Raw genomic sequence first — 13,667 nt, 5'->3', positions numbered from 1 at the left:
ATGTCATCTGGAAAGAAAAAAAAAGATGATGATGATGATGATGATGATGATGATGATTATTATTATTATTTTATGACAGAAAGTAAACCTCTGGGATCTGTGTGTAGTGGGTAGTCGGTTATGGTTAAAATTTGATTAATTGCGACCACAACATTGTACATTTTGGACAAACTTAATTTAGGTTACTTTTAAGAGGGAAAACATGTTTTGATGTTTCTTAAAACTCACTTTTATTAAAAAGCCTTTTCTTAAATTATACTATTGTTTTTATTTAGTTTTCAGTGTTTCATTCTGATTTGTGCTGCTGTCTCATGTTTTCAGCACATCTACCCCTTACTGTTTTCTGCTGTGGCTGATGTCTTCTTGTTGTTACTGTTAAACTCTTTATAACTTTGTTTGGAGTGCTATATATATAAAGTTATTATCATTATTATTATTGTCAAAACGTAGGTTAACTGACACTTTTAATTTGAAAAATAGTTGGATACACCTACTGATTAAAAGTGTCCCCTTTTAATTATTTTATAATTATTTGAAATGCTGTTGGTACGCTACTGTCTACTGTTATTTAATCTGTTTTAAAGATAGATTTTTACCTCCCTCTTGCTCATCCCAACATTTAAATTGTTCTTCTTTAGAAACACACTTTTGTTTTGAAGGAAAAATGTCGGATGTAGAAAGTGAACCAATGGACATCTGGGAAATTGAGTTTTTTGTGACAACTGTAGTTTAGCACAAAGTTGTATTACATATATGTGACCACGGAGAGGCGCAATAGAGCTGCAGACTACAGGCAGAACTCCAAGCATGAAATCTTTGTTCTATACATGTATTATTTTCTATAGTGGAAGAAGTATTCAGATCCTTTACTGAAGTAAAAGTACCAACACAGCAATGTAAAAATACACCATTGCATGTAAAACTCCTGAATGAAAAACCTTACTGAAGTGTCAGTACATAAGTATCATTATTATTATTATTATTATTGTTATTATTAGTAGTAGTAGTATTATGAGCTAGATGTACGTACGGAGTAAAAGTAGTGGTTTGGTCCCTCTAATATGTTATTATATATGACATCATTAGATTTTCAGTCCTGAAGCATCAGTGTTAAAGCAGCTTGTTACTGTTGTAGCTGCTGGAGGTGGAGCTAGTTTGAACTACTTTTTAAACATTTAGCTAGTTTAATCCAGTGGTTCCCAACCTAGGGGTCGGGCCCTCCAAAGGGTCAGCAGATAAATCTGAAGGGAGACGATTAATAGGAGAGGAAAGACAGTTAAATGTAGTTTTACTTGCTTTTTTATGATTTAATCTTTCATGAAACATATAGGCCTGCATCAGTTTATCTTATGTGATGTAATATCATTTTGTAGCACAAGCGCAGCTGTAAGGTGGAAAATGAATGGTGGTTGAAATTCATTCAGCTGCTCAGGTTGGAGACACTGTTAATAACAACTGTGTGTTTTCTGCTATCACAATGTAAAATGCCTACTGTGGAAAAAAATTAGATCTCCTCAAACTATTATCAAATGTAATTAAACTTTGATTACACCTCCAGCCAGAGCTTGATGTACATATTCCCTTGATGAGAGCAAGTCTGGTGAAGGAATCAAAGGAAATGCTGTCAGCCTTCTAAATGCATAACTTGTCAAAGTGCAGGGCAGAGAATAATTGTGATATTAAAGTCAGTCTGCTGAACATAAGTCATGGTAACTTGGATATTATGAAACTTACCTAATAACTTAACCCTTACTTAATGTTCAGGTCAGAGCAGTAAAAACCACATTGAAAAAAGTGACCCAGATAATATATATTTGTGCAGCTCATATATATTTTTGCACATAGAGGGTTCTGGGTTAACCTCTTAAAACACGCCCCTATTTTTTATGTTGTTAGCCTAAACGACATGCTCAAGTTGTGAGGAGCACAGATCCCACATAGTTTGAGACTCAGAGATGTGTCTCTGTGTGTATCATTGGAAAGGAAACACTCTCAGGATTCTTGTAAAAGTGTTTGTGTGATTCTGGGGGTTGTTTACTCGCCCATAGGTTTGCCTTTACAATGACATGTGTACAGACATTCAGGGACCTCTCAGCGGGATATAGACACAATGAGGCCACAGCCACAGGTCTTGGCTTCATGCAGTCCAAATTTGGAGTCAAAAGACCAAAAGATGAATTTTTCAGAATTATTTTTCAACAGGTATGTCCATGCGTTTTCCTCAGGTCCTTTTTGGAGACTCCAAATGGACACTTGGTTACCAAAGCTGTATAACCACAATCAAACACCTATAACTTCACATCCCCTTTGCCTACAATCAAAATCTTGGTCTCTAATGAAAGCTGACGCCATATTATTATTATTATTATTATTATTATTATATATTATATTATTATATATAACCATATTTTTGTTTAGCCATATCTATCTATCTATTTATCTATTCATCTATTTATCCATCCATCTATCCATCCATCTATCTATCTATCTACCTGACTGATTGATTGACTAACTATCTGACTATCTAACTAACTAACTGTCCATCTATCTATCTATCTATCTATCTATCTATCTATCTATCTATCTGTTTATTTTTGCTATGAGTCGAAGAAGAACCAACCATAAACCAACCGTGTACCAAAATGCTGAGTGCGTGATGATATATGGTTCAACTCTTTTAAGCACAGGGGGCGCGCCGGAAACCTCAGACTATTGGCTAAAAGGTTAGCAACTACATTTCACCGAATATTTCCAGAGGCTGGAACAGCTGTCAATCAAAGCCATGTCGTCATTGTCGTCGGTCACATGTCCTCACTGGCTTTGGAGACATGTACTGCCTAATCCTAAACACCGATTGGCTTGTGTGTGGTGTCGTCAGAAGCAGAAGAGGCTCACGGTCGTAAACATCTAGTCACGTGTAGTCTGAGATGGACGCGCAGGTCAGGAAATGACGTAAACGGACCGTATATGGTTTGTTATTTGTGTTATTACGTTACGTGTTGGACTAAATACATGGACATATTGAGGAAAGTATTCCGGTTTTATGGAAACGGATTTCATATTTCACAAGAATGGATACTTGGCAAGCTGTACAGAAAGTGCTGAGTCATAAGATGAACGTTGTGGATAAAGGGAAGACTTTGAAGGTATGTAGCATTATAGCTTTTCTTACTTAGCTCAGGGGCTAGCCGAGCTAATCGCTAATACTATTACGGCTGTGAGCAACCATATAAGTCGTGAGTGGTCTTGAATGAATCAGGACAATCTAAGCTTTCTAACAATGTACGGCATGAATATATATGTTTAAGGGTTGGTGTTTAAAACATTCAGAAGAACTTGTGGCTACCTCCTAACATCCGTCCCGTCCCGTAGACGGAACAGCGTGCGTTAAGTGGTTAATAACTTATCAATTCAGTTGTTAAACCTGAATGGTAAAAGTCAGTCATTTCTGTTAATGTTGTAAAGGCTGATTTACAACAAAGCAATAAAAGAAAAAAAAAAGTATTTAACACATGTAGCTATATTTGGTCCAAAGCTTTGAGCAAGAAGGGAAAAGATCTGGAGAGAAGTCACAGCCCTGTGCATCTGGTCAAATCAAAAATGCTTTTTTTCAGTCACTATTGATGCCTTTTCATGTGCAGACATCAACACTGGACTAAAGTCTCACTGGAATGCATCAGTGGTGCAGGTTTCTGGCAAGAGATCAGACTCATCACTGTTCACAGGTTATTGATTCCTCTACTTTCTTCACTTTTGTGTCTTGCCATCTCTTTTTAGATAAAAGATAAGTCTTTTCTTTTGAGGCCCAAGTATCCAGATAAAATCGTCTGTGTTCAATATGATTTGGCTTGATGACTGATTCTCAAGACGTGCCTGAATCTGTGTCACAGTCAAAAAAAAGGCACAAGACATTCAACAGTGCTATAACAGACTGTGTAGACAGGGTAGGGAGAGGCACTATATCGCTCTCCCCATGCTATTTATTGCCTGTTTTTTTCCCATGGTTTAACTTTTAAATGGACTGTCTGTCCCTGGTGGCTCTGTGTAAGAATGTAAACAAACATCAGGGCTGATGAGGATCTGACCCCTGAACTGGCCATGGTTTTCCAAAACACAGCAGCTAGTCCACCAGACCATGTCAGATTAGCTTCTTAGGCAGGAGAAGACATGGCAATGGGGGATGAAAAAGGTCTTATGATGATGATGTCTATTAGAAATAAAACAGGGTAAGTAATATTTGAGTCAGAAACATACCAAAAATTAAAGCAATTCTGACGGTAAATGTCACTGTGTGAGTTGTTTGTGTTGTTGATGGTGATATCCCACACAAACTCTAGATGGATGTCAAGACTTTAAACTGTCATTTTGTCTGCTGTGTTTGATCTTTTTCTGGCATTTTCATTCTACATTCTTGTCTCGTAATCCTCAGCAGAGCTTAACCCTGATGTTTGAACACTCATCCTCTTCAACAGCTTAGAAACATTCTTTATTACAGGGATACCTTCATGTCCTTTCCAGATTTTGAGAGGATTTATTATAAATATGATTTTGAACTGATAATGTGTGCGGTATGCTACAGAAAATGGCACATTACTTCAGTTCTATGATGCCTTTAAAACATAGCAAAATACAAAAGAGAGAGATATCATCATATGTCCCTTGTCTGTGGCTGGTCCTGACTGTACTTTTATGTAGTACTACCCCTCACAAATCACACATAAAATTGGAGTTTTGCAATAGTTTCTTTATAAGAGGTGCTAATTGACCCCAAATGTCACTATTTAAAATAATATGCTGCTTTGTTTGTGAATTGACTCCCCCCCCCCCCCTCTAAAGAACCCATATCATATAAAATCTGAAATATTTCCTTATTTTCAAGCTCAATTGTCACAAAGGGAATGGTTAATACCCACTGGATATTAATTCATTCAGAAGACAAGAAAAAAAAGGTTGATTCTGCAATTATTATCATATTTCTACACATACAGTAGTGGGGTGTGTGGGACCCCAAACAACCGAGTAAATTAAAGCCAATATGTTGAGAACACCAGGGTTCAGTATAATCACAGTGGCTTTAGCATATTTAACAAAATGCAATACTAGCCAAAAGGCTACAGAAGTTGGATTATGCTGCATAAGTGAGAAGTTTTGATTAATTTCCTGCTGTAATACTTTCCACCATTACAACCAGCACACTTAAGTTTGGTCACAGCTGCTGTTCCACATGACGCATGTAACTATAACCCTTTTGCAGTCATCTTAAAAACCTAAATCCAACAGGGTGTAAGTGTTTCACACCCAAAAGATCACTTTAAGCCAGACACCAGTCAGATGCCATACTTGCTCACTCTCCAAAAATCCCTCTAAATGTGAGCGTCAGCAGAATGCCTGACATGTAAACGTTAATATGATATATGTGCTTTCGTCTGTGTATGTGTGTGCGTGTGGTGTAAAGAGTGTGCATTAAAATCCCTTCTTTCTAGGCCTCCCCCTCCTCCTCCTGTGTGTTGGTCTTGCGTCTCCCTCCAGTCTGTGGTATGGAGGGCAGAGAGAGGGCCTCTCTTGTGTTGCTGACTGGAATTACACTTATAGCTATTTAACATGACTAAACGCATGAGGCAGAAATGTAGGTTTTCAGTTTCAGGCAGTCCCTGTCTCGGAGTTCAGCCTCTTTCTCGACACAGTGTTTTATGTCATGTGTTTGAGGATCAGTTTGTAAGATATTTTTACCCATCCACTTTGCCTTGAACTAACTGCTCTGCATCTGGTATTCTGATTTTCAAGGTCCTGCACTTACAGGATCTAAACAGGGCGAGGCTGAAAATACACAAAAGATGTTTTGCATCAACCTGTTGCATTTACAAACCAGAAATGAAAAATGATTAGCTATGTGACAGCACTGACAATCTATTTTTGTCATTTGGGTCAGTCACAAGCACTGTTAGCTCCATTAATTTGAACAGACACTAAATAATTTCTGCGCAGACAATTTACATTATCTTGATGTGGCTAATGTGCATGTAAAATCAGGAATGTTTGTCCCTGTATATCTCTGAGAAGGAGAGACACAGATGGGGGGTCTGGATGACTATGCCTGCTGAGGGAGGGATGAATGCATGCCAGTGCATATGTTGGCTCAGGCCTGTGTCTCTGTCAGTGTACATCAGGGAGAAACAAAGACCCTATCATTATCCCAACTGGACCCAGGTAAAATGTTTCAAGTTCAATTTTGATTGATTGTGTTAAAGTATTACCCTTCTAAAAAGGTCCAGCAGACCCACACATGTGTTTTCAATTAGTCTGTCTAATTAGACTTCTTTTCATGTTGAATTCTGAGCTACTCTTGAACTTATAGGCCTATTTCATGGAAGACATTTTAACATGTCACAGCAGGAAAGTCCAGATGGAAATGATTAAATAAATAATAGCTGAATTCCATTTAGCTGCTTCAGTTTGGGAATGCTGGCTCATCGTCACACCGTCATGGTTCACTGAGATGCTTGAATACAACAGAGTCATCGTTACAAGTAACACCTGTGCTTTCCTCTATATTACAAATCAAAATGTATGCAAGCAGGATACATTGTACTTGTCTCTGCAAGTGAAACTCTGAATTTAGGTATTCTGCCACCAGTGTTAAGATTTGTAGTGACTTTTTCAGTTGAGTAATAAAAGTGATATTTCAAACTCTAACTGACATGTATTTAAGCTAACCTCACCTGCTCTTTCTGTTAAAGGAGGAAACTACAAACCACATCAAGTCTTTAGAAAGTCAGTCTTTGATAATGAAAAAGGATATATTTAAGGGGGAGTCTACAACTGAGGAAGTGTTTGATTCTCAGTTAATATGAAGTGGCTTTGGTGACGACAACAGAACATAATCTATAGCCTGATTATATGAATTTGGTTTGCTTTTTTTTATCACTGAAAATGGCAAATCCTGACAGTGATTCAAAGTTTAAGAACCAGGCACATCTCATTCTTGACTATGTTATGATTATAGAATTTAGAAAAGTGGTTGAAAGGTGGTATTTCTGCTACTCTTTTATAGAAAGCTACCATTCAAAAGGCTCATCCTGCTTGAATGAGTACATAGCTGCAATTTTCTGTGCAGTGGAAAGCCAAAATATCTGTTGAGTCATGATAGAGGGAAGAATCTGTGTGATGAATTAAATAATACATTTGCTCATTTTTCAAAATGATTGTTTTAATCCACTTCACATAAGGACACATGCATTGTGTGACTAGACACAAACACACTTTTACACACAGTGACAATAATGTATTGTGGTATTCAGGAATGTCATGGACAGCAGGCCAGTTGGTATGCTTCAGCTGCAACACAGACTCTATTTCTGAAATGACAGACAACAACCTGTTGTTATTCTGCCCTCTGAAAGCAAGGTGTCACATCTGAAAGAACAGGAACAGAAGCAGGCACAGTTTTGTGCTGAATGGCATGCTGTTGTTGGTGCGAGGCGTTCAAGTACACAGTGTTCTTAATTGGCTGAAAGCAATGCTCTGCTGTTGAAGAAACAGTCATCATCTTAGTGGGGTGGAATCCTTTCAATTTTAATTCTTCTTATCTAACGCAGCTTCTTTTTTTTCCCTTCCTGGTCTTAGACAACACTTGGCTTTATCTTCTGTACTCCAAGAAACCAGCTAAAGACAGCATTATGGTGGGATGTTGTTAATATATTTCAGCATGGTTTAAATATTTATGAAAAGATTATTTACATTATCTTAACTTGTCTAATGGCTCAGTGAGGATTTGGTTGCAAGCAACATAAAAAAGAACAGAGAGCGTCTTTGAACTGACATATTGATTGTTCTGTGACGTGCATATTACTTATAAATTAACAGTTGAATTGAACTGGCTCCAACACAAGAAGAGGCTTTGTTCTCCATGCAAGGAAGTGGGAATTTAGAAAAAAAGCAGAACTGATAATGATGAAACCAAACATTTAATTTGCGGATTTCATCCTCTGTGCTATAGACAACCATGAACATGTGTGTAATTTGTATTTTATTATGGGTATAGCAAATGAGAACAAGGATATTTTCTAATAAGAAGATGCTAAGATAAACTCCGGTGGATGATAACACTATCTGTGCTTTTCTAACTATATTTATTACAGGAAGGTTTTTCTTATCCAGAACACATGCTGTACATTTTACTTAGTTTTTTTTACTTTTGTGTCATACATTATAAAACATACATGTAGAAATAAAGTTGTCTAATATTTAGCCTGAGTCATAATGCAGCAGTCAGCTAACAACATTATGTTAGGGAGACTTTCCGGATCTCATTTATCTCATTTCATTTTAAATGCCCACACAAAATAGCCAGGAGCAAAATCCAGCTCTGAGTAATGGTATCATCAGGAATGAATTAAAGTATTGCCTTACTGTAAATGAGTAAAGGAGATATAAAACTACAACAACCTAATATATTCTATTCAAAATGGATTTGTTCACTGCCAGAAAGACATAAGAACAAATTCATTAAATTGAGGAGGTGAGAAAAGGTTTCATATGCTCTTCATCATCAGTTTCACAATTTCAAATTCCTCCCCTCTGCACCAGATCTTTCCCCCACCAAACTCAGAGCCAGCTCGTATCTAGTTACTGTCAGACTCAAGTTTTCCACTTGTCTCCAGGGGATCCTGGACTTCAGAGGAAGGGTGGTACAGTCCATTGACTGTAGCCAATGTAGCAGGCAGCACATCAGTTTCCTAAGTTTGTGCATCCCACAATTTGGAAAAAAACAGCAGCCTGGCAGCCAGCCTGGGCAGAGATAGAGGTCAAAGGTCAAGTGTCAGATAGGGACTGATGTGGACAGCCGCATGCCTCAGCCCTGACCTTTTAACCTGGGGGTACATGCGGACAATACTGCACTGTTCTACCAAGGAGGAATGCGGCCTTTTTACCACATTGACATACTCACACACACAACTTCAGCAATAACTCTTCAAAAGAAACAGAGGCAAACAAACAGCCACATTAAAGACAATACAGAACAGAGCACAATAAGGCAGCAAGGATTAACATAGAAGCTATGATTAAACATGCATTAGAAAACATGCAGATGAACATGCGCACACTCACACACATGACCTTCCACTTCCTCTCCGGCATACTCAGCCGACGCCCCATTCCCACTCCCATGAGCCTATCTCTCTCTGGTTTAAATGGGATCCTGATGTTCTGTTAACCAGACCCCCACCCCCCGCCCAGCGTTGCCTTCGGCCAGGATTGAGGCTGTTAAACGCGGTTTCGCACTCCTCCCCTCGTCCTCAGCTGCTGCACAGCAACGTTGACGAGAGGCAGCTGTTGCGGTGGCTAGAGGGTGTGAGTGATGCAGTAGGCAGCGACCAGAGAAGATACATAGATAAATAGGCAGATACCCAGACATATGGTGAGGGTCACCTCCAGAATGCACATTCACATAATAAATATGTGAGTGATGCGTGTGTGGTTGTGGCTTGTGGGTTTTCTTTTAGCAAATTTGTAGTATCTCATTGATGCAAGGATGTGGACTTTTGTAGTGAAACTGAAGAGAAGGAGGACCTTGAGATGTTGTCAACAAGACAGAAGCAATGTCTGCACACCCGCTGAAAAGCCAGGCTAGAGGACAGGAAAAGAGAGCATCTTGGTCTAGAGAAGGGAGCCAGTTTAGACAGCTGGTACCATGTAACGCTCTAATAAAACTCTTCCCCTCTTACCAACATTTCCCTGTGGAGACAAAACCAAAAGTCACAAAGGCACACACAAATACAGATACACCATTTGGAAAGTCTACAGAGAGGCAGCACACACATCTGCAGGCCTTATAAAAATGTATATACAGCCAGGGGTTTTATTAACTTTGACTTTATAATAAGCTCACCGCTGTCTACCTGAATCAGTCCTGGATCGTTGGACTGTCTGTGTATGTGTGTGATTATGTGACCTTGTTGTCCTTGGCTCTATATGTCTGGCATCTGTTGCTTTTAGCAGAAGCCCAGATCCAGGTGTCCTGTCCTTAAGGCAAGCAGCTCTCATGTAATACGTGCATGTGTGCAGCCTATGCGTGTTAGTGTATGAGGTGCTGAGTGACACTCCCTGTTCCATTTTGTCAGTATGTGTCAGCACCCTCATCTCTTCTTCTCTTTATCCCTCCAGCTCTCTCCTCCATCTCTTTTTTCATCTCCGTGCTGCAACTCCCACCAGTTCAGGCTGGCGTGGCCTTCTTTGAATTTTAGTATAGGTGCTTGCTTCTTTCTGGGATGAAGCCGCTACTCTTCTCCTCAGGTTTCCCTCACAAAGGCTTTGTCAGCAGAAGCAGCAGTAGCAGTACTCATTAGGACACAAAAGCTAGCTTCTAGCTACGTGATGTTTCAATGAGCAGTGCTAACTATTCATTTTATGGAACTAATTTATAACTTTTAAGTCTTTGGATTATTGACTTAAGTTAAAAGGGTACATCTTTCTCAGTGTCTGTTGAGAAAAAAAGGACTTAAAAGGTTGATTTACCTAAATTAAAAAATCTCAACGAGCCCAAGTGGTATCTAGCCACACAGATATTTACATGATTCACACAACTTTTGAGATATCTGTCTCTTAGATTCTTCCTGCCACAAAGTAATACAATGCAACATTTACAACATGCTCTGAATATACCAAACGCTTGCTATTTGCTTTCCTATGATAGTCAAAAGCCAATAGCCAGCATCACTTGCAAGTATGTCTGTTTTTGTCAGTGATAACTGGAATATATAACCAGTAAAAACAATTTTTAATTTTGTTTGACATTCAGTTTCCACAATTTCCCAATTTGCCTAAACACTTCAGTGAGCTAATTATTTGCCTAACTGTTGACATCAAAAGATGTGGTGAACCAAGTTGATGTTAGCACCCCTTAGATCTCTCTGTCAACCATTTTAATAGGAAGTATGCCCGCTAGCAGTGGTCTGTCTTTTCTCTTCTACTTTGAGCACTACAAACAAACTGTATTTCAATTAACATCCATTATACTGCTGTGGCAACATCTTAAAGATGGATATCTTTAAGATGAAAAGTGTTTTTTGTGTAATTTGTGTGGACTGACCTTTTATTGCTGTTCTCTATATTAAGGGCAATACATGTGGTAAAATATCTCGGCAGTGTTCCCAGGCATGGCAAACAAAATTAGATGCAGGATAAAATTGTATTTTGCTCTCTGCTGCCATCAGGGACTCGTTATGTAAGTGGTCTTAAGTGTTTAGGCATCTTCTTGTTTTCCCTCTCTGCTCTCAGGTCCCCTTCCTATAACGCTGGACTGGCTCCTCCCCTAATTGAGCGTTATTTTTACCATCTGGACAGACCAAGGTACTGTCCTGCATGAGCATACACACACACACACACACACACACACACACACACACACACACACACACACACACACACACTCTCTCTCACTCTCTCTGAGATATATAGACACATACACACAGACACACACACACGCACACAAACAGGCCCTTCTTGTCATGTGATGTGCGCCTTGTGATAGTTGATGTTGTTATAGGAGACACATTCCAGCAGGATTTTGAGAGGGATTTTAGGTGTGAGTGTGTGTGTGTGTATCTTGGAGTGTGTATGTGTGTGTGCAAAGAGCTGGGGTGCTTTAAATCGAATCCACCACACATCGTCCATCAGCAGGTCTTACTCTCACTCATCGGCATGGTAACTTCACACCACCAGCGATGCAACCACAGACCATATCCCCTTTTAGCTGGTTTTTACCCCTCCTGGGTCATCTGCTAAAACCACGGTTTCATGTCCACGATTAAACGGCGCCAGTGTCCTCACACCGGCTCTTGTATCACCGATAGACGACACAGGAGTCCCATTAACCCCTTTAACCATGTGGATCTAATAACAGAGGCCATACATGTGAAGCAGGGGAGCAACCGTGTCTCTACTGAACAGATTTCCATCACTTTCGATAACACGGAGAGATAACAAGAAAAAAAGAAAAGGCTGTAGATAGTGTTCTCCACCTGAAGCTATTGTGTGGGTGATACTGTCAGCCACCTGTCTCACTAAAAAATTCCTGTTGTCTACATTTATAAACTCGAACTGTATCATGATCTGCAGTCCGTGCTGTACTGTAGTTGAGGTAGGTCTCCATAGAAACATAGATTTTGAGCAGAGAAGTCTTGCATTTTCTCTCAATGAAACATGTGTCTAGTGAGGAAAAAACATCTTCAAAGGTTGATTTACCCAGATGACAAAAAAAAAAGCCACAGTGGTGTCTAGCACAGATTTTGGTTTTACAGTATTTACACAGGTTTTGAGATATTTGCCACTAAATCCAACACCATGGAGACAAATAAAATGAACAACATGAACAGTAAGAATCTGAACCTACTAAATGCTTATCGTTAGTTTACCTATGCTAGTCAAAATTGGTTGCCGATAGCTAGCATTGCTTGCAAGTAGGTCTGTTTTTGCCTGTGATAATCATTAAAAACTATTTTTTTATTTAGCTTGGCATTGCAGCAGGGGAGCAATCATGTCTCTACTGAACAGATTTCTATCACTTTCAATAACATGAAAGAATAACATCAAAAAAGAGGCCGTGGGTAGTGTTCTCCACCTGAAATCATTATGTGGGTTGAGTCATTTCAGGTGGAGTCAATTGTCTAACAAAAAAAATTCCTGTTGTCTACATTCATCAACTTGAAGTGTTTCATGATCTGCAGTAGCCTATGTGTTGTGATCAACTACCCGGTCTCCACAGAAACACACATTTTGAACACAGAAGTCTTGCACTTCACCAAATGTGTTGTGTGCTATCTGCTGCCTGATATGAACACTGTACTGCACAATTTTATAATTCATGATTCATCGATTATTGAAAGAGGCTCAAGGCTTAAATTTTACACAGTCAGACTGAGGTAACAGGATTATTACAACCTTCAAGATTATTACAACCTTCAGGGATGACTATTTGCACCATAGGAAAAACCATTGCTTATCAACATCACTGAAGTCATGGACCATAAAAGCCACACACTAGAGTTCAGGCCTTTAAACTGAGATGATGTTTGAATAATGATAAAAGTCTGTCATTGTACATTAAGAAACAACACTGTGAAAGTCCTATTGATGCTTGTGAGTAAAGTCATCCTTATATAATATCTCATTTCTAAAGATAGTGAAACTAAAATACTCGCACAGTCATGCTTACTTAATAAAGGTCACAGTAATATCCGAAAAGACCCCATAAAATTCCCTGGAACCCACTCCACTGTGAGAAAAAGTGGTACAGTCTGTCCTATACAGCTGTCATTAGTCATTATTATTCAGTGCTGTATATAACCACATAAACATATATTTATCTTATTTTAAAAAAATCTAAATGAATAAGAAAAACGTATGGTATCTACTATATTTGACAAAAATACATTGAAATGTACCATTCACTTTTCCTTTGTTAAATGTGTTATTTGGATTTAGGGACATTTGGCGCACAAGGACATTAAAATATCTCTTTACTTAACCATGAATAATTTGCTTATCATATACAGGTGCTGTGTCACAATGCAAGTCATGGAGGAAATCCCCTACAGAGTCCCCAAAAAGTCTCTGTGGGAATTTTCTCTGAACTACTTTTGAGTTCTTTTGCAATAAGTTTCATGTTA

The sequence above is a fragment of the Scomber japonicus genome, chromosome 16 (assembly GCF_027409825.1).
Source record: "Scomber japonicus isolate fScoJap1 chromosome 16, fScoJap1.pri, whole genome shotgun sequence".
NCBI lineage: Eukaryota > Metazoa > Chordata > Actinopteri > Scombriformes > Scombridae > Scomber > Scomber japonicus.
The sequence above is the reverse complement of the archived record's forward strand: the minus strand, read 5'-3'. Positions refer to the sequence as shown.